The sequence below is a fragment of the Myxocyprinus asiaticus genome, chromosome 27 (assembly GCF_019703515.2).
Source record: "Myxocyprinus asiaticus isolate MX2 ecotype Aquarium Trade chromosome 27, UBuf_Myxa_2, whole genome shotgun sequence".
NCBI classification, from domain to species: Eukaryota; Metazoa; Chordata; class Actinopteri; order Cypriniformes; family Catostomidae; genus Myxocyprinus; species Myxocyprinus asiaticus.
Genome location: NC_059370.1, coordinates 28,794,736 through 28,814,285, shown reverse-complemented (window position 1 = coordinate 28,814,285; position 19,550 = coordinate 28,794,736). Strand labels below are relative to the sequence as shown.

The window sequence follows — 19,550 nt, the reverse complement described above, 5'->3', positions numbered from 1 at the left end:
ACTGCAGAGAATGCCCCTGGGCGCTTCGGCAGAAAAAAGAGAGTATATTTTTCTAAAAGAGTATATTTCTCTAAAAGAGCGGCACACACATAACGTCTTTTTAAAGACGCATCTTTTTAAAGATGCCTTTCCGTTTGTGTGTTATTCCTGGTTGCGGTCGTTACCTCTCAACTTCAGACGGTCACGATCGCTGTCTTTCGTGTCCGAGCGCGACCCACGCGGAGACAGCGTTAGTGGATGGATCATGTGCTCACTGCGAGAAAGTGACCATGGCAACGTTGTGGTCGCAGCTTTCTTAAAGCAAGCCACCCCAGCGGCTCCCCACCTCGGTCCTTCTACCAACAGGTATGAGACCAGCGCGGCTAGCACTGGGGGTGATTTGGGGACCCCAATGGGACCACCTCCGCCGGGTATTCCCCCACGGACCTCCCATTCCCCAACATGCTTGTCTGTCCCGATTGGGCTTCCGGATGAGTCCGCCGGCTCGTCTCATGGCAAGTTCGACGTTCGGAGCCCGCGAAGCTGATGAGCTCTCGAGCGCAGCATCGGAGAGCGGGCTCATCCAGTCGGACGCAGAAGCCTCAGCTGAGTTCCCCCCTTGGGGATGGTTGCTCAGTTACAGGCTGATGCGGAAATGACGGACATGCTTTCCCAGGCGGCCGCGAGCGTCAGGCTAGAGTGGAACCCTTCACTCTCCCCTGAACCCTTGCGGCTCTATGATTGGTTCCTGGGCACGCGGTGCCACTCAAAGCAGCCACGCCCCTCTCCAGTACCTTTCTTCCTGGAAGTGCATGAGGAGCTGACAAAATCGTGGGAGGCACCTTTTACTGCCCGGTCCCAATCTTTTAGCTCCCCCGCCCTCACTACCCTCGATGGCGGGGCGGCCAGGGGCTATATCCCGCCACCTGGTGCGGATGCCCAAAGCTCCCGTCCAAGGCCTGTAGGTTCACGTCGTCCCTGACGGCCAAAGTCTACAGTGCTGCTGGACAAGCCGCCTTTGCCCTGCACGCCATGGCTCTCCTGCAAGTCCACCAAGCCAAGGTGCTAAAAGAACTGCACGAGGGTAGTTCCGCCCCAGATTTGATGCAGGAACTGTGCTCAGTGACAGACCTCGCTCTCCGGGAGACGAAAGTCACATCGTGGTCTCTCGGGCAGGTGATGTCCACCTTAGTGGTCCAGGAGTGCCACCTTTGGCTCAACCTGGTCGAGATGGGTGAGGCCGACAAGGCACGGTTCCTTGCTGCCCCTATCTCCCAGGTTGGCCTATTCGGTGACACCATCGAGGACTTTGCCCAGCAGTTCTCGATGGTGAAGCAGCAGACGGAGGCTATCCAGCATATCCTGCCCCGGCGCGGCTCAAGATTCCACACCCTGCCTGCTCGTCGCCAAGGGTGTCCCCCTGCGGTGACTGCACTGGCTCTGCCGCAGCCCGCCGCTTCGGCCCGGCCCCGGGGTGGAGCCCACCGCAGGAAGCAGACGCCACCCGTCTCACGTCCGGCCACCAAGAACCCATGAAAGGCTTTGAAGTGCCCCTGAGATGGGCGACCCAGTGATGACAAAACCCTCTTTGGAGCTGGTAAGCAGACCACTCCATCCCCCGGTGGAGGGCCGGGAGGAGAATCTTTTGTTGCTTTCTCATTTAATTTTGCCACATGCCCAAGTGGCTGCGGTACCCAACAGTTCAGCAAAAGAGCGATTTCTTTGTTCCCTGGGTCACATAACCGGTGTGCACAGCCACCATCACGACCACCGTCCACATTTTTATCCTTGCAGGATTGGTGCTCCAGTGGCGGTCTCCCCACCCCTGTGCTCCCAGCTGTGACACAGATCCACCCCCGATGTGACAGTCTCCACGGGTTGCGAGGACAGGCCTCTTCCTCCCCCATCCTAGGCTGTTCCCAGGGTGGTCACAAGGAGCCAGGTAAGTGCTTCGATGTCCCTAGACTCAGCACGGCCACGGCATGGTGTGGCACCTCGAGTTCCGCCCCACCGCAAGGCCCCACCTGCTGGTATGTCTGACGAGATTGTCCCTTTGGTCCCCCTTGCACGGAGCTTGGATGCATGGCTTGCACTTTCCAATCCGTCGCGATGGCTGATCCGGACCATCCGACTCGGCTATGTGATTCAGTACGCCAGGCATCCGCCCAGGTCCAGCGGTATCCACTTCACTTTGGTGAAGGACAAAAATGCTGCTACCTTGTGCGCGGAGATCGCCACCCTCCTACGGAAGGGTGCGATAGAACCTGTCCCTCCGGCCGAGATAAAGAAGGGGTTTTACAGCCCCTACTTCATCGTACCGAAAAAAGGCAGTGGGTTGCGGCCAATCTTGGACCTGCGAGTACTGAACCGGCTTTACACAGACTCCCGTTCAAGATGCTGATGCAAAAACGCATTTTGGCGAGCGTCCGGCATCAAGATTGATTCGCGGCAGTAACCAAAAGAGAAAGACTGTTTTTGAACAGCATTTAATTATGTTGAGCCAGTGCAATTGTTCCTGTGTACTGATGAAAATGGCAAAGAGTGCTTTGCCCAGTATATTCCAGTACTGGATACTTTGGCTGCATTGTTCAAAAGTTAGTCTATACAGGAACAGTATGCTCCAACATGTTTGCAAATCCCTAATGAGAATGTATATTGTGATGTTAGAGATGGAATGGGGGTTCAGGCTAATGTACTGTTCAAAACAGAACCTTCTTCTGTTGGCCTGATTTTATACCAAGATGTCTTTGAAGTTGTTAACCCACTTGGTTCAGGAAAAAACAAAAAACAAAGTTGTAGCTGTATACTTAACCATGACTGATATTTTGCCACACAATAGATCCACTACAGACCCAGTGCAACTTGTCCCTCTATGCAAGGAGCAAAGCTTAATGTACTTTATAATGAACAAAGTTTTTGAACTTTTAATCAAAGATTAAAAATTTCTAGAGGACACAGGCATTGTGATAAGTGATGGCAGAATTGTAAAACGTGCTCTGGTTGCTATTTCATGAGACAACTCAGGATCCCATGCAATTGGTGGCTTTGTGGAGAACTTCAGTACGGCTGATAATTTTTGCCGCTTTTGTGATATCAACAAAGACACATTTATGAGTGAACCAGTGTGGCAATGCAAGAACGGTACATTCATACAAAAGTTATCTGAATGATTTAGACACTGCCGCCACACAGTCTGCATGTGGCATCAAGTCTGACTTTCCTTTTAACAAGCTTGCATTTTTTTCATGTTTGCCAGCCTTGGTTCCCCCTTGTTAAGACCACGACTTGTTTGAGGGTGTTGTATCTTATGACCTTGCTTTGTGCATTCATCAGCTAGTAGAGGAGAAACACTTCACATATATCCAATTAAATCGATGCAAAAAACAATTTTCATATAATGGAAATGATGCCAATGACAAACCAGCAGACCTCTCTCAAGGAAGTGAGAGATTAATTGGACACACAGTTCAAAACTGGTGCTTTCTCATGTTGCTGCCTCTCTTTGTGGGTGATAGAATTATGAATCTCTGTGAAAATGAGGCGTGGCAGCTCATCTTGCAACTAAAAGAGATAGTGGAGCTGGTTTGTGCACCAGATATCTCAGCTAGCCAAGTAGCATACCTGAGAGTCCTATTTGAAGAGTATATCTACAATAGGAAATCCATTTTCCCTAATCATCCCTTAAAACCAAAGCATCATTATATGTGCCATTATCCTGAACTTATTCTTCACTTTGGTCCACTTATTTACTTGTGGACTTTAAGGTTTGAAAGCAAACACGCCTTTTTCAAGCAATGTGCCAGAAAACTACATACCTTTAAAAATCTGTGCAGAACTCTGGCAGAAAAACATCAACTTCTACAAGCGTATCTTAGTGCAGGCAACTTGATTCCTCCAACTATGCAAGTACAAAGAGGTACAGAGTTTCATGTGGATGATTACAATGAGAGGATTAGGCAATCGGTGGCCAGTTTCAATTTTCAGTCACAGTCTGCAGTGGCATGTAATGAAGTCACAGTGAAAGGCACTTTGTACAGGAAGGGGATGTTTGTTTTGCTCAGGAATAGTGATGAAGAACATTATGTTGGGAAGATTGTTCTTGTCATTACTGTCCATGATTCTGTGTTGTTTGTTACAGAGAAATATACTTTTGATATGTTGAGAGACATGGGTGTCAACTGTGAATCAGTTTCAACTGAAACAAAATATGTCTGCATCAAACAAGAGCATTTGCTTGATTATTATACACTTAAAGCTTATGAATTGTGTAACATACTTCAATCTCTCTTCACCATTCCTTTTTAGAAACTTTGTGAGAAAGCAGGGATGGAGAAAAATCAACAACAGGGGCAGCACAGTTAGGGAAGGAAAATGTCCACATATTTTGTGATGTAAAAGTAGTATGGTTGCCATATATAAATTCAGTTGTGAAGCTCTGGCTTAATTATGTGTAGCCCTCTCACCAATGCACTGGCTCAAAATACAAGTATGTCTAGGGGAAATTCAAACTAAAAAAACTACGGGTGAGAGGCACATCTAAATTTACTTTAGTCATAAAGAGTATTTATTAACCAAGTAATGTCTAATAATTAAATACAACCCAGGACCTTCAGATTTTTACTGTTTAATATCTAATGTTACATTTGGAAATAACTTTGTAGATGAACCACTGTGCCCACATTACATCGTGTAAACCCCAATCTCAACGAAATTTACTCAGATGTCCCCTTTAACCTCCCCCTTTCTCTGCAGAAAGATCACAGGAGATTAAAATACGAAAACACTATTTATTCTTTTGACTTTTTTTTTCTTATTTCCCTTTGAAACTGAAGCAACTAATAACACTGTTAATTGAAATCAACACATATGAAACAAAAAAAAAAAAACTTTAAAAATAAATAAATTCAAATGAGTGATCACATGGAATACAAATTTCACACTAAATATGAAACATTCAGATTCACATTATACTTAAAAAAATAAAATACATTCCCAAACAAATAAAAAAAAAAAAGAAAATTACCCAGCTGGGATTTACGTCTCTTGTAGGCGCGCAAGGTAAGAGCTCAAATTAATGTGTTAGCGAACAGTTAGGAGTACTCACAAGATCCCACAAGAAAGCGATTCCAAAAACAACACAGTACCAGATTTGAAGATGCACCAATGAAATGATCAGCAGATCCAGTCGTCCATGCATCCATCACAAACCATCTCTTCCAAAGATGAATCGGATGACATGTCCAGGCAAATCCTCCATCTTGTAGATAGGCCCGATCAGCACAGGCCATGAAAGCACGTCGGTCTCTCCTAATAAATCGCTCCGCATTCACTCAGTCATCCCTTGAGCTCCGAACACTTCAACCATTTCTTAACACTTTAATATAAAATAAAACACGGGCATTGTCTCTCTTCCGAATACTTTCACAGATGAAACAAAAAAAAAACAAGATAAACTGCGACACTCTCTTGGAGCGTTGCGCACGCACACACTTTAGGTTCACGCAACTGTTGAATATAAACTATAATTTTTTTTGAGCTCAGCGTCTTGTCGACACTCAGTTCCTCCCTTCAACAGTCTTTAAGCTGTTCAATGTTTCTACTTTCAAATCAAAATCCTTTTCTTTTCCTCAGTCTTTAGACACTACATGTGTGTACTCTTTTCTCTTGCTTCTGGCACTCCCGAACTCTCTAGAAAAATCTCCTCTTTTTCTTTCGTGACCCCGCCCCTTGAACTCTAGGGGTCAGATTATAAACACTTCATTTCTAAACAATTTAAAGGTATCTCCTAAAATACACCTTCCTATTATTTCTACCACTTCCACATCAATTTTAAACTTTTAAACATAAAATGACAAATATAAAATTACAAACCAAAAATAAACAACAACAAACACCTTTTTTTTTTTTTTTACCCTTTTAGACAGTGTTACAAAACGCATTGTTGAAAAATAATTTGGTATACCCAATTTACAAAAAATTGTAAAGATTAAAGCCTTTAAAGTTATGGAAGAACAATGAATAGACTACTAATAGATTTAGTAGGGCTCTACATATGTGAGAAATGAAGAGAAAAGAAAATGATTTTTTTTTGTTTCTATGACAGAATTATTTGTATATTGTTTCACTCACATGTAACTGAATAATGCTTTGCCTCTGTTCCAAACTGTCTTTTAGAAAATGAATCAAGACATAAAGGAAGTTGTGTTGTCAGTTTTACCAAGCCTCTCCAGTGAATCCCTGACATCTCTACTTGAAAGGTTAGAAGACCTTGGTATGTAAAGCAGGGAATACCTGGCTTTAATAGAAGAAAAGGACCTGGAGAAGTATTTAAGACCAATCCAGTGTCGAGATTTACTCAAAGCATTTAAAAATGAAGGTACATTTAATCATTCCAACTCTCTGCTTTCCACAATAATTTATTTTATTCATCTGTTTATTTTGAATCTAAATATTGCATTGTAAATGTCCCAAAATTATGGTTAATCTTACTGTCAATGCCCATAGGCTAAAAACAATTAGAGGTATGGCAAAGGAATCTGTCACAATTTAAGACAATATACTGTCCCTCTTCCTCCATCATTTCTAGATCAAACAACAGTTCAGTCACAAGAAGTTATTGACTCCACAAGCAGTTGGAGTGCTTCTCATGCACTACCCTCCTGCTCCCAGAGCACTTCTAACTACTCGTTGTCATCCCCACTGATTATCAGCCCATGGTATGTAGACTTTCATGTCAACTGGGATCGGATGCCAACGGGAGTTTGTAATGCTATAGCAAATCAAACAAGGCCATCACCTGGCAACAGGAAAGATATGGTAAAGGAAGTTGTGGATCAGATGTTACATCATGATACTAACCCTACCAGAACTATGTGTCACAGCGTCATTCAGTCTATTGTGAAGGATTACACCAAATGTTTTGCTGATGTTGGAAAAAATGGTGACATGGTGGGAGATGGGTGTTACTCCTTTCTACAGCAAATTAAACAAGAATGGAATACAAAAACAGGAAAAACTACTTTTGCACGATGACGCAGAGAAAGGAGATTTCACACTGATGCAGAAAGACGTGTGACTAGAGGCCCTGTGGACATGTATGTATGTGTGAGGTTGTGTCCCATGGAACTTCCTTTGGGAGAAACAACTGTATCATTAGAGAACATGAAAATGCAGCTGCTCAACATCTTTTCTGATGAAGGAATGACTGGGGCAGAAAGAGCTGAGTCACTAATGGAGAAGACCTATATTCTCCAACACCTATACATTATCAATGTCCCTGGACCATCCATTTCAGAGATTAAGGAGGAATGGCCTTTCCTGTTTTTTCAAAGTGGTTTGTTCTTTCATTTTTCTTTTTTCCAATTAACATTTTTTTATTGATTTGTACAGATCACAAAGAAAAACAAAACATATATACACTGAATCAACATTTAACTCCCACAAATTCTTGGATCTTAACACACCACCAAAAAACATGGGTTGTGTCTCCATCTTCTGATTGGCATTGCCAGCAGGTGGGTGTGTCTTTAAGACCAAGCCTGTACAATCTAGAGGGAGTCCAATATAATCGATGTAAAATCTTGAATTGCATAAGGCAAGACTTGACATTTTTTAGAATCCTAGCCCACACTCCCTCCTCCAATACCAAGTTTGAATCTTTCTCCCATAATCTCTTGATAGAAGTTAAAGCTCCATCCCCCAGACTCTGATTTAGCATGATATAATACACTGATGCCTCATGACTTTTTCCAAAAGTAGTAATCACCACTCCCAGAGTATCTGCTCCTATAGGAGGTGTATGCTACTCCCAAAAATAGTATAGAGCAGATGGCGCAGCTGTAAATACCTAAAGAACTGAGATCTGGGAATCCCAAAATGTTGAACCAAATTTTCAAAGGATCTAAACACTCCACTCTCACCGAGCGTATTAACCTCCCTCACAATCCACTCTGACCAGCAGAAAGGGGACTTATTAATACATAATTTTGGGTTAAGCCATATACTCAAGGCAACATTTAAATAAATGTCAGAATTAAACACTCCAGTACAAAAAGAAACAAAAAAGTGAATTGAATGTTCAGTGAGTCGGTCCACTTGGCTGCAACGTGAGTACCACAAAATAAATAACTCAGTCCATTGACTTTATGAAGGACATCGCTTGCTGGGGACATGTAAATAATTTACGGCCATCCTTAGCATCTATTCTCAATTTGGCCAGGAACATCAGTGCAAAAGTGACCTTCCATTGATGTAAGAGTTTCTTGCATTCCTTGAATTGATCACGTTTCTCTCTTGTCGAATTTGCAAAGTCTGGGAACAAAAAAATGCTGTGGTTCTTCCAAGAAAGCCTTCCTTTACTCCTCGCCTCATGTAACATGAGATCTTTGTCAATTTCAAGCTTATGGCCTGTTATGTCAAGCAGACTCGGAAAGAGCCCATCCAGGAATTTCACCGTATCCTACTTTCTTTGTCCTCAGGAATTCCAACAACTTGGATGTTATTCCACCAGTTACGGTTCTTCAAATCCTCCAACTTTTCCCATACTGCAGTGTCTATAATGTATTAGAAGTATTAGAGATGCACAATACAAATGCTTGAAGTCCTATACTTAGAACATCTCAAAGACAGGTTTTGACCAAGGTTTTACTAAGTAAAGCATCATTTTAAATGGTTTCTGCCCAATAAATCAATTTAGTGGCAGCTATAAATGTTTTGCTTTTGCATGAGAGCAGTTTGCAGAAAAAAATTTATTGCCTTTCAGTTATTTGACACTAACTTAGTTTTTAGTGGACATTTGATGTTATCTGCTTTCAGGGTCTGTCACAAAAGACTCGGAAAGAGCCCGTCCAGGAATTTCACCATATCCTGACCTTCTTCTTCCTCAGGAATTCCAACAATTCAGACGTTATTCTGCCGGTTACGTTTCTCCAAATCCTCCAACTTTTCCCAGACATGCTCCAAATCCACCTTGGTCGCTAGTGGATTACAGCTAATTCCCTCTCCGATGACTCGAGATAATCGATCCATTTCTTGACATCCCCCACTATTGTAACTATAGTTAATATTTTTATATTAAATGTACTAGATTATAGAAAAGAACTAACATAGAAAGCCTGGACTGTGTGACCTAGGAAAGGGCATTTGAGGACACTGAAAGTGCTGATGTTGCAAGAATGCTCTGTGCACTCAGCTGTAAGCACAGAATGTCATGGTTACTTGTGGAACCTCCATTCACTGATGGAGGGAACGAAATGTTGTGTCGATGTAGTGACACTAGGGGTCACTCTTGGGAGCCCGAGACACCTCTGGTCTTTGATAAAAGGCCAATGAAAATTGGCGAGTGGTATTTGCATGCCGCTCCCCCGGACATACGGGTATAAAAGGAGCTGGTATGCAACCACTCATTCAGGTTTTATGCTGAGGAGCCGGTATAAGGTCCGGCCATTTCAGCAGGTAGTTCAGCGTTGTGGCAGGAGGGACACAACGTCTCGTTCCCTCCATCAGGGAACGGAGGTTACACAAGTAACCATGACATTCCATATCTGTCACTCACTCGACGATGTGTCGATGTAGTGACACTAGGGGTCCCTATACGAAACGGCACAATTGGCTGAACTGTGTTACGTGAACTGGCGATGTGTGGTGGGCAGACTACTGTGCGCTTCATAGCCAGCACATCAGGTCGACACGTAACCTCCCCCAACATAGTTATGAGTGTCGAACGGCCCTTTTTGGGGACAAGTCGACTACCCAAGAGATAGAGACAGGCTTAACCCAGTCATGGCCTCTTTTCCCCTTCTCTTTTTTCCACTTCCTAAAAAAGAAGGGGGATTATCCGACTGGGCCGCCAGGTCTAGTCGGGGGGTGTCCCTCCCAAGGGGAAGACACAGCAGAGACCACACCTGGCCCAAAGAGAGGGGGGGATATTTAAGTTGAAGGATACGTCACAAGGTCTTTCCAACCCTGTGGAGAGTCTTCAAGTAAGGGAGGTGGGCATTCACATTCTTAACTATCTCGATGACTGTCTAATCTTAGCTCACTCTGGGGATATGTTGTGCGCACACAGGGACTTGGTGCTCTCACACCTCAGCCGACTAGGGCTTCGGGTCAACCACCGAGCTCCTCCCGGTTCAGAGCATCTCTTTTTTTGGTTTGCAGAGTTGGACTCGGTCTCTTTGACAGTGCGCCTCACGAACAAACACTGTTTGGTCTGTTTGAAGGCGTTCAAACAGAAAACAGTGGTTCCACTGAAAGTTTTTCAGAGGCTACTGGGGCATATGGCATCCACAGCGGTGGCCACCCCGCTCAGGTTGATGCATATGAGACCGCTTCAGCACTGGCTTCAGACTCAAGTCCCAAGATGGGCATGGCACTGTGGGACACATCGCGTGGTCATCACACCGGTCTGTCACCATCTTTTCAGCCCTTGGACCAACCTCTCATTTCTACGGGCAGGTGTTCCCCTAGAACTGGTCTCCAGGCGTGTCGTGGTCATGATGGATGCCTCCAAAACAGGCTGGGGCACTGTTTGCAACGGGCACGCAGCCGCCGGCTTATGGACGGGCCCGCGACTGCATTGGCACATCAACTGCCTCGAGTTGTTGGCAATTCTGCTCGCCCTGTGGAGGTTTCGGCCATTGATCCAGGGCAAGCACATGTTAGTTCAGACAGACAACACGGCAATGGTAGCATATGTCAACTGCCAAGGCGGTCTGCGCTCTCATTATATGTCACAACTCGCCCGCCGTCTCCTCCTCTGGAGTCAGCAGCACTTCAAGTCGCTGCGAGCCATTCACATCCCGGGCAACCTCAAAACTACAGCGGACGTGCTGTCATGACAGGTTACCCTCAGGGGAGAGTGGAGACTCCACCCTCAGGTGGTCCAGCTGATTTGGAGTCAATTCGGATGGACACAGGTGGACCTGTTCGCCTCCCAAGAATCCTCCCCACTGCCCGCTCTGGTACGCCCTGACCGAGGCCCCCCTCGGCATAAACATGCTGGCACACAGCTGGCCCCCTGGCATGCGCAAATATGCATTTCCCCCAGTGAGCCTACTTGCAGGCGTGGTTCTCGGACCTCACGCTCCTCGCGACAACCCCCGGTCTACCACCTGCGGTTCGCTAAGTGTTGTTCTTCCCGACAGGAAGACCCCCAGAGATGCGCAGTCGGATCAGTGCTTTCCTTCCTGCAGGAGAGGTTGGAAGGGAGACTGTCCCCTTCCACCTTGAAGGTGAACGTTGCCATCATAGCAGCACACTACGACGCAGTCGACGGTAAGTCCTTAGGGAAGCACGACCTGATCATCAGGTTCCAAAGAGGTGCCAGGAACCTGAATCCCCCCAGACTGCGCCTCGTTCCCTCATCGGACCTCTCTGTAGTTCTTCAGGGTCTACAGAGAGCCCCCTTTGAGCCTTTGCAGTCAGCTTAAGGCACTCTCCTTGAAGACTGCCCTCCTGACTGTGCTCACTTCCATCAAGCGGGTAGGAGACCTGCAAGCGTTCTCTGTCAGCGAAACATGCCTGGAGTTCGGTCCGGGCTACTCTCACGTGATCCTGAGACCCCGACCGGGCTATGTGCCCAAGGTTCCCACCACCCCTTTTAGGGACCAGTTGGTGAACCTGCAAGTGCTGCCCCAGGAGGAGGCAGACCCAGCCCTGTCGTTGCTGTGTCCGGTGCATGCTTTACACATCTATTGGGATCGCACGCAGAGCTTTAGGATCTCTGAGCAGCTCTTTGTCTGCTCTGGTGCACAGCGGAAAGGAAGTGCTGTCTCCAAGCAGAGGATCGCCCACTGGCTCATTGACGCCATAACTATGGCATATCATGCCCAGAACATGCCGCCCCCAGTAGAGCTACAAGCCCATTCTACCAGGGATGTAGCAGCCTCCTGGGCCCTGGCCAGGGGTGCCTCTCCAATAGACATTTGCAAAGCAACAGGCTGGGCAACACCCAACACCTTTGCAAGGTTCTACAACCTCCGGGTGGAACCGGTTTCATCCCAGGTAGTGGCACGCAATACATGCGGATTAGCCCGGGATAGCCGGCCGGGTGTATCACTTGCACATAGCACCTTCCACCTCCTTTTGAGCTGAAGACGTGCGCCATTAATTCCCAGTAGTGTTCACTACTCGCTGCCAGCCTAATACACGTGCTAACCAAGAGTCCTGTTCTGGGGTAGGTGCTTCGCATGTGGTGGTTCCCTGTAAGGCTAACCCCATGCAATATATATCTTCTGATAGTTTGTTTCCCTGTTGGCAAACTGCGTCTTCCTTGGGCAGAGCCCCTCTGCCCCAGTCTCCATGTTTGTAGTAACTCCTCCCCCGTTGGGTAGGATCTACCTTGAAGAATCTCCACATGGTCAGAAAGACCATGTGACGTATTTTTCCACTTAAATATCCCCCCACCTCTCGTTGGGCGAGGTGTGGTCTCCGCGGTGTCTTCCCCTTGGGAGGGACACCCCCCGACTAGACCTGGCGGCCCAGTCAGATAATCCCCCTTCTTTTTTAGGGAGTGGATAAAAGAAGGGGAAAAGAGGCCACGACTGGGTTAGCCTGTCTCTATCTTTTGGGTAGTCGACTTGTCCCCAAAGGGCCGTTCGACACTCATAACTATGCTGGGGGAGGTTACGTGTCGACCTGGTGTGCTGGCTATGAGGCACACAGTAGTCTGCCCACCACACACCGCCAGTTCACGTAACACAGTTCAGCCAATTGTGGCGTTTCGTATAGGGACCCCTAGTGTCACTACATCGACACAACGTCGAGTGAGTGACAGACAGGGAACGTCATGGTTACTTGTGTAACTTCCATTCCCTGATGGAGGGAACGAGACTTTGTGTCCCTCCTGCCACAACGCTGAACTACCCGCTGAAATGGCCAGACCTTATATCGGCTCCTCAGAATAAAACCTGAATGAGTGGTTGCTCCTTTTATACCCGTATGTCCGGGGGAGTGGCGTGCAAATACCACTCGCCAATTTTCATTGGCCTTTTATCAAAGACCAGAAGTGTCTCGGGCTCCCAAGAGTGACCCCTAGTGTCACTACATCGACACAATGTCTCGTTCCCTCCATCAGGGAATGGAGGTTACACAAGTAACCATGACGTATTACTGTTATAAAACCATGGTTAATTGTATCAAAACCATGATTTCTGCTCAGAAAACCATGGTGACAGCAGTCATGGTTACTACAATATTACTATAGTAAAACCATGGTTAATTTTTGTCAGGGTCCTTAACTAAAAAAAAAAATATTTTTTCTCTAATTACTAAATCATCATTTTAACTTAATACCTGCACTAATACACTACATGCATCAACATAAAGTGCACTTCAAACTCATCTCAACATTATATTCAGAAGTTGTACATAACTATAAAAGGAATAACCTTGCTATTAGAGTGCATACGAGAAGGGATGTTGTGATTATGCTGCTTGAGTATTTTAATCATATATGGAAATCCCTCATGAACACCCCAAGTGCTTTAGTTATTGTTTCATGTCTGTCTGAATTAGCACTGAATGCCTGCTTAAAAAATGGAAGGGAGTGTGTGCAGTTTCGGCTCACCTGCGGCTCTTTCCCTTGGTGATGTAGGGCTTTACTGGTTGTTTAGATCAGTGTTACTATCAGAAATAATTAATAATTATTTATTTAGTTATTAATTAATATTTAAATTAATTAATTGAATCTAACTCATTAAAACCTCATATGGGGCTCCAGTAAATGTAGTGTGCTATGTTTAGGAGCGGGTTTGGTTATTAGCAATAATTAATAATTATCAAAGACAAATATTAATTATTAAAATCAATAGAACATTGATGAGAATCAATGTTAGCTTTTTCTAATCCTTTAAATCAACAATTATCAAAGTTAATCGTTAATTGTTAACAACGATGAAACATTAATTAAAATTAACACTAGCTTATTGATCATTCAAATTCAACAATCATCAAAGATAATTATCAATTATCAAAAATCAGTAGAATATTAATAAGGATTAACATTGACAAGGCACCACCCTGGAATCAGGGACTAATAACCAGATAGTCTAACAGTCTCAATAGTAGATTGTTTTCTTAGGAAAATCGACATCCGAAGAATATAGATTTTCAGGGAAAAAAACAATGAATGAAGGCTTGAATCTGAGCACTGACATCCCGTCAGCATGACACAGGCGTATGCAAAACAAACCAAAACACTTCTCTTTGTAATATAAACAAAGTTTATTTATGCAGTAATATCAATTAATAATTAATACAATGCAGTCAATAAACTTCCGACTTACAACTACAAACTAAACAGTGATATGATTAGATATGGAAATAAAAATAATTCTATAACACATGAGGGTGTGTGTGTGTGTGTGAGAGAGCGAGTGTGTGTGTGTGTGTGTGGTTAGTACGAGAGAGAGAGAGAATAAAGTGACGGCCCTAAAGCCGATTTCGCGATCGTAGGAAAGAAAGCAGCTGTTAGTTTATCACTCAGAGATGGCTCGTAAACAGTCCCGCATTTTTTGACTCTTTAATGGATGAACTCAGTTTACCTGTCTCACCCGCGATGGCGAAATTGCACAACAGTCCAATTTGGTTGGACCACAATACAGCAAAACAGATTTGTGATAATTAATACCTTGAGTATTAATAATGAACGGACATGGCGGTCTGTAAACTGTACACGCAAAAAACCTTGAAACACAAGAACCTGACCCTGTTCCTTGAGACTCGGGTGATTGACGGGAGGCCGTTTCCTTGCTCTGTCAGTGGGCGTACGGCTGACTGCTTCTCGGCGGGCTGGCGGAGAAATCAGAAATTTCGACTTGATTGAAGATGGAAGAGAAATCTTTAATCTCTTCACTTCTGCAGGCAAACAGATGAAGATGCGGATTGCTCGGCGGTCTCCTTCAGATCCATTAGAGTGTTCGGTGGAACACAGAGTAATCTCAACTCGTCCAGCGAGATGGAGATTGTATGGCCACAGTTTCAAGTCAGACATTACTTCCTTGTGCCACGAGGTTGCACCTGAGAGCAGCGATGAGCTACGTCTATACTCGGTGAACAAAGTTGTTGGAAGCAAATCCCGGAAGCATTTCAGAGGTAATTCTACTCCTGATGATGTCATGGTTTGAGGGATGTTCTGTTGTGTGCCTCATCCAATAGGAGTTGAGAGTTCGATCCTTTAATGAGCAAGGCTTCATGGGATTTGTAGTCTGTTTTGGACTCCCTTTGTTTGATTTTGGCGCAAGTTTTATCAGTATAATTTATGACCTGGTATGTGGGGGCCTGAGTTAGGTTTTATGACTGTGTAAGGCCTGTCTTTGTCTTCTATCTGAATACATGAGGCCCAACAGTGATGTCGGCGTAAATGATTAATCATGTATCAATATATTACTATAATGGCATTTTAATGGCATTAATCAAAGCACATTATTGACGCTTGTGATAGATTACAGCAGCGCAAGGAAAAAGGAAGGACTTGCGTGCGCGTTTTAAATAAAACTTCACATGCATTATTGACATATATTACCAGTATACAGCACTCGTGTTGAGCGATGCCTGCAAACAGTGCCTGTTTTGTAAACGTCTTTTGAGCATCACTGTTGTAATTGACTGCAAAAAGAAAATGTTCCCAGAAAGGAGAAACACAGGGGGCTTCTCTATCAGCGTTTCGTTTTCTCCATTTGCAATTTTAAACTACACACAATGCTTGCAGAACAGTGATGTCATAGTATATAGGGAGCCTCCAAAATCAGCCTAGTCCTTCAAGAGCAAAGATCATTCAAGACTTGTCAATTTGCCAACAGATGCTTCAGCAAATAATCCAGCACTTTGAGAACAATGTTCCCCAAAGACAAATTGGAAGGATTTTGGGCATTTCACCCTCTACAGTGCATAATATACTTAAAAGATTCAAGGAACCTGGTCAAATCTCAGCGCGTAAAGGGCAAGACGAAAACCACTTCTGAATGCACATGATCTTTGATCATTCATCTGTAATGGATATCATGAACATGTGCTTGGGATTGCTTTAGTAAATTTTTGTTAATCAACACCATTCACCGCTGCATCCACAGATGCAAGTTAAGACTTTACTATGCAAAGCAGAAGCCCTACATCAACACTGTCAGAAGTGCTGCCGAGTTCTGTGGGCTCAGTCTCATCTTAGATGGAAAGTAGAACAGTGGAACTGTGTTTTTTGGTCTGAAGAGTCCACATTTCAAAAAGTTTTTGTAAAACTAAGTCGTTGTGTTATCCGGGCCTAAGAGGAAAAGGACTGTAATGTATTAAGATGTTGGTTCTTATATATTTTTGGAACACTAGAGATTCCATTGTTGTAGTATGTTGGTGCATGCTGGGAAATGTTGTTGGGAAGTAACACAGTAAAAAAGATGGCACTAAGTTCGGACAAGCGTCTCGTGTGTTTTGTTTTTTGGTTAATACATCACAGCAAAATAATTGTCGACGAGGATAAAGGTGTACAAATATGGCTCTCATAGGAAGTATAGGAGAGTTTGCTCCAAAGACAGAGTCTTGGTCGGCTTACATTGAACGGTTGGAACAATTCTTTATGGCGAATGACATAGAGGAGAGACAGGTTGCAACCTTACTGAGTGTGATGGGAGCTACTACCTATGGGATACTGAGAAATTTTGTACAACCAGAGAAGCTGAAAGATAAGTCTTACAATGACATTGTGGTCACTTTAAAGAGCCATTTTGAGTCTAAGCCACTATTGATTTTGGAGAGATTCCATTTTAATCATTGCAATCAAAGAGCTGATGAGTCGGTGATGATGCAGCAGAGCTGAAACAGTGTGCTGTGAGCTGCGAGTTTGGGGCTACGTTGGATGAGGCACTACGTGATCGTTTCGTAAGTGGGATCTGCAACGAAGCCTGCCAAAGACGACTATTGTCGGAGTCTAATTTGACTTTTGCATGTGCATTTTTTGATCACATTGTGCATGAAGACTGCGGAGAAATATACGCAGCAGTTGAGAGGGCATGACTCATGCTCGGGAATTGTGCATAAAGTGGAGGCGCAACATTCTGAAAAAAAGAGGGAAAATATGCTATAAATGTCACGGAAAAAACCACAGCCCACAGGTATGCAACTTTAGAGAGGCCAAATGTCATAACTGTGGAAAGATGGGCCATATCAAAAGAGCATGTAGAGCAAAAAGGGAAGCAGCAAGAAGTAAACAGCAAACTGAAAAAAAACACTAGATATGTGGGGGCGGAAGAAACTGAGTTACCCATGTTTTACGCTGCTTACTAATGAAGACAGGAAAAAGTCATTCACTGAAACTTTTAGAGTAATGGCAAAAATATTCTGATGGAAATTGATACTGGTGCTGCAGTGAGTATCATATCTAAGAAATTGTTTCAAGATGCATTCTCAGTAGAGCCACTAGATGTTGCAGGCATCAAGCTTTAAACATACACAGGAGAGATCATGCCTGTGTTAGGACAGTTTCAAGCTACTGTTAATTATGAAAACCAGAGCGAGCAGCTACCCTTGATTGTAGTTAAAGGGAGGGGCCAGCCTTGTGTGGCATGAATTGGCTGCAAAACTCACATTAAATTGGAAAAAAATAAAACATGTCAGTCAAGTGCACCAAGCAAAGTCCCTTGAAGAGGTGCTGGACTTGTGCTCTGAGGTGTTTAAAGATGAATTGGGCACGCTCCGTGGGGTCAAAGCAAAGATACTGGTGAACCCTAAAGTTGCTCCATGTTTCTGTTAGAGTCGTCTATTACCTTTTGCCATGAAGGCACAGGTTAATGCAGAACTGGACCATTTAGAAGAGGCCCAAATAATAACTCCAGTGAAACACAGTGAATGGGCCGTACCCATAGTACCGGTAGTGAAGAAGGACAAAACCATAAGACTATGTGGAGATTACAAATTGACGGTAAACCAAGCGGGTGTTACTGAGACTTTCCACTACCACGGATTGAGGAACTGATGGCGACATTGAGTGGAGGAACCGTGTTCTCAAAAATTTACCTGGCTTCAGCATACCAACAGGTCCTGCTGGATGATGAGTTGAAACAGCTGGTAACTATCACCACACACAGAGGGTTATTCGTTTATAATAGACTTCCTTTTGGTGTCAGTGCCGCGCCCTTGATATTCCAGAGAATCATGGAAATCATCATGAAAGGCCTTGATGTTGTAATGTACTTGGATGATCTGCTGGTGACTAGGAGAACAGAACAAGATCATTTGCAGAAATTGCAGGGGGTGCTGCAGAGATAGCAAGAGAACGGCTTAAGAGTGAAACAGTCAATATGTGAGTTTGGAAATAGACAGATTGAATATTTGGGGTATGTGCTTGACAGCCAAGGCCTTCATCCATCTTCAAACAAAGTTATAGCAATCAAGCAGGCACCAGCACCCACATGTGTAAAGGAGCTGAGAGCTTTTCTGGGGCTGTTGAACTATTATTGACGTTTTTTGCAAAACCAAAGTACCGTGGTAGCTCCATTATACAGACTTCTGAGGGATAATGTTCAATGGGAGTGGAAACAAGCAGAGCAAAGAGCCTTTGATAACTGTAAAGACTTGCTGACAAATTAAAAGGTCCTGGTACACTATGATCCAAAGTTACCACTCACCTTAGCTTGTGACTCTTCAGCTTATGGGACTGGAGCTGTTTTGCAACATACAATGCCCACTGGGGAGGAAAGTCCTGTTGCTTATGCCTCGTGGACTCTGGTGCCCGCTGAAAGAAAATACTCCCAAATTGAGAAAGAAGGGTTAGCACTCATTTTCGGAGTTAAAAAGTTTCACCAATATCTGTGGGGAAGGAAATTCAGGATGGTGACTGATCATAAGCCCTTGTTGACTTTGTTTGGGGAACATAAAAGTCTACCCACAATGGCAGCAGCAAGGATTCAGAGATGGGCAATAATTCTTTCAGCTTATGACTATGTTATTGAATACTGTCCCTCAGAGAAACACGGTAATGCAGATGGTCTTTCACGGGTGCCTCTGGCTGACACGAGTGATGAGGGTACAGCAGCCCTGTCAGAGAACATTAATGCGTTGTTAACTGAACATTTTGAACAGGCTCCCTTGAATGCAGATCAGGTAGCACGTGCGATGTGCATGGACAAGGTGCTAACAAAGGTGCTCAAGTATGTCATGGAGGGGTGGCCAATGGAGGTGGATGAAAGTTTGAAACTTTTCACTCACGCAGATATGAATTGTCTGCAGAGAGAGGTTGTGTTCTCTGGGGTACCAGAGTGATAATTCCTGATAAACTGAGGAAGACATGCTGAAGGAATTGCATGTAGGTCACATGGGAATAGTCGAGATGAAAGCACTTGCTCGCAAGTATGTGCGGTGGCCTAAAGGGGATGCAGATTTGGAGCAGGTTAGCAAAACATGCGAGACATGTCAGAAGGAACAAAAAGCTCCAAATCAGGTCCCTTTACATCCTTGGGAATTTCCTGGCCAGTGCTGGAAAAGACTACATATAGATTTCGCTGGGCCTTTCTTAGAACACACATTCCTGAAAATAGTAGATGCATATTCTAAGTGGTTAGAGGTGTTCAGAATTCCAAATCTCACTT

General features: G+C 44.4%; 1 pseudogene; it reads left to right on the top strand.

Moving 5' to 3' along the window:
* The first annotated feature begins 6,349 nt into the window (after positions 1-6,349).
* On the top strand, positions 6,350-19,224 carry LOC127417821 (uncharacterized; annotated as a pseudogene).
* Positions 19,225-19,550: the final 326 nt, after the last annotated feature.